The sequence below is a fragment of the Lithobates pipiens genome, unplaced genomic scaffold, assembly GCF_037356315.1.
Source record: "Lithobates pipiens isolate NorthernLeopardFrog02 unplaced genomic scaffold, aLitPip1_a1.2 Scaffold_16, whole genome shotgun sequence".
Taxonomy (NCBI): domain Eukaryota; kingdom Metazoa; phylum Chordata; class Amphibia; order Anura; family Ranidae; genus Lithobates; species Lithobates pipiens.
Genome location: NW_027507748.1, coordinates 11,103,388 through 11,105,901, shown reverse-complemented (window position 1 = coordinate 11,105,901; position 2,514 = coordinate 11,103,388).

Genomic DNA, 2,514 nt, shown 5'->3' with positions numbered 1-2,514 from the left:
GGACTGTGGCTCCTCCATGCTTTTGTCCAGACCCCCGGCCGCCACCTGTCCTTCTCAAGACCCCGAATCTTATCAACCTCACCCAGAATGTCGTACACCACCACCTCGACAGGAAGGACATTTTTCTGAATGGAAACCTGACACCGTGCATTCCATGTGAAGAAACGGACCACTAAGCTAACTAGAAAAAGTGTCTCAAAATCTAAATCCAGATGTGTCTCAAAGGCCCCGTACGACCACTCCGCATAACTCAAGTGAGAAAGGAAAGGGATACCCAGAGCCCCACCCACCAGCTTGTAGACTTCTATATTGAAGGGACACTGAAGCAAGAAGTGGTCTATTGTCTCCTCCACCCCACCACATTCTACTCTTGGACAACCATGGTTCTCTGCAGAGCGATGCTTCAGGTTGTCCTTTACATAGAGTCTGCCATGGAACGAGCTCCAGGCCAAATCCAGAAACTTTAAAGGGATTCTCTCTAGATTTAGCAAACGCAGACCCTCCCTCATATCAAGGCCTGGGCAATCCCCCAAGGCCAGTGGCTCACTAAAGGCAGATTCAACAACCCTCCACTCCAGGTCCTTCCTAGAAAGAGACTTAATTTCCTCCGCCGTCACTCGCCACTGCCAAAGCCTTTTCAAGCATTGGGCAACATAAGCTGGGAGCTCACCATGTCGGTCCCTCAGGCTTTTCACTGGCCCTCCATTCTCCCAGCTTCACAGAAAAGGCCTAAACCAGGACTGAAAAATACCAACACACCCAGGCGGTTCCTCTGCCAGCATGTTAGCAAAATTATGTTTCAAAAATATCAGAGAAAAAAAACCCACCAGGTTGACCATACCTAGGCCACCCTTCCGCTTGGGAAAGTAGGTTACAGACCTCTTAACGAGATTCAGTTTGTTCCCCCATAACAGTTGGAAGAAACAGCTGTAGATTCTCGCAGTCTGTTTTCCAAATTCGCAAGGCCATAATCGTCGAGACCATATTTTGATGCCTAAAACTTTAAATTTTCTGTCGGGGCTCTGGGAAGACGTAGCCATCGCCTTCCTCTCCCATCCAAAAAACTTCACTTTTATCCTGATTGATCTTTGAGCCAGATGCCTCCTCTGTCCCAGAGATGTAAACAGACACGTCACCAGCATAGGCCACGACCCTCAGTGAAGGCTCACCAGGAATGCCCAAAGGCACTCCAAACAACGGTCTGCTCTCTAACCCCCAGATGAAGGGATCGTTTGTGAACACGTATAGCAGAGGACTCAAAGTACACCCCTGGCATACCCCTGAGCCAACCTCAAAGGGCTGTCCGATCCAACCATTCACAAGCATGAAGCTTTCAGCCCGTCTGTACAAGGACTTCAACCAATCAATAAAGTCCTCCTCCAGGCCATACTTGCCAAGAAGCAGCCATGGGTACTCATGATTGTCCCGATCAAAAGGTTAAGCCTGATCCATTGCCAGCAAGTACTTTCTCCAGCCTGCAGCCCTGCACCGCTCCAAGGCCTCCCGGACAGCTAACACCACTGAAAGTAGATTGCCTGCTACAGACGATAAACGCCAGAAAATTATTTTTGCCAGTATCTTCCTATCAACATTGAGAAGGCTAATGGGCCACCAATTCTCATTTCTCAAAGAATCGTTACAGTTTGACAGAAGAATCACTGCAGATTGTCGCATTGGAGGGAGAGAGCGAACCCTCTCTCAGACAGCCATTAAAAACCTCCACCAAATATGGGGCTAGAGTAGCCTTTAAGTGCTTATAAAACTGGGCAGTCAATCCATCTGGCCCAGGCGACTTCTTAATGGCAAGCATATCAATAGTCTTAACCACCTCATCTGCTGTGATTTCCTCTGTCAAACTCGCAAGAGAACTGCCATTTCCCAGTCCTGGAATAGAATCCAGAAAACTTGATATGCCTGCTGGATCAAAGTCCCTCCTGCCCAGGAGGTCAGCATAATATGACCTGGCGGTTTTCAGGATCCTCGACTTGGACTTCGTCAAGGAACCTGTACTGTCAACCAGGCCTACATCTGACTTAACTGCTCTACCTTGTTTGCAATTCTGGTAAGGGTCGGGTGAGTGATATTTCCCATAATCCCTTTCCAGAACTAAAGAGGCATGCCTCTCATATTGACACTCCCTGAGAAAGAGTTTAACCTTAGAGATAATCCCTGGATCTCCATTATTCGGCACAAGCCTATCAATTGGAAAAACCCAATGATCCTTCATTTTGTGAGCTTCCACCACTCTGACTTACTGCTGCAAAAGTCCATGATTAATACCTGTGCCTGAAAAAAAATCCTCAAAGGACTGACTCACTTTCACATCATCCAGAAGTGCCGAATCTAGCTTCAAGGTACCCTTCCCCCTAGGTCATGGGTGCTCAACCTGTGGCCCTCCAGCTGTTGCAAAACTACAAGTCCCACGAGGCACTGCAAGGCTGAACAGTTACAAGCATGGCTCCCAAAGGCAAAGGCATGATGGGACGTGTAGTTCTCCAACAGCTGGAGGGCCAC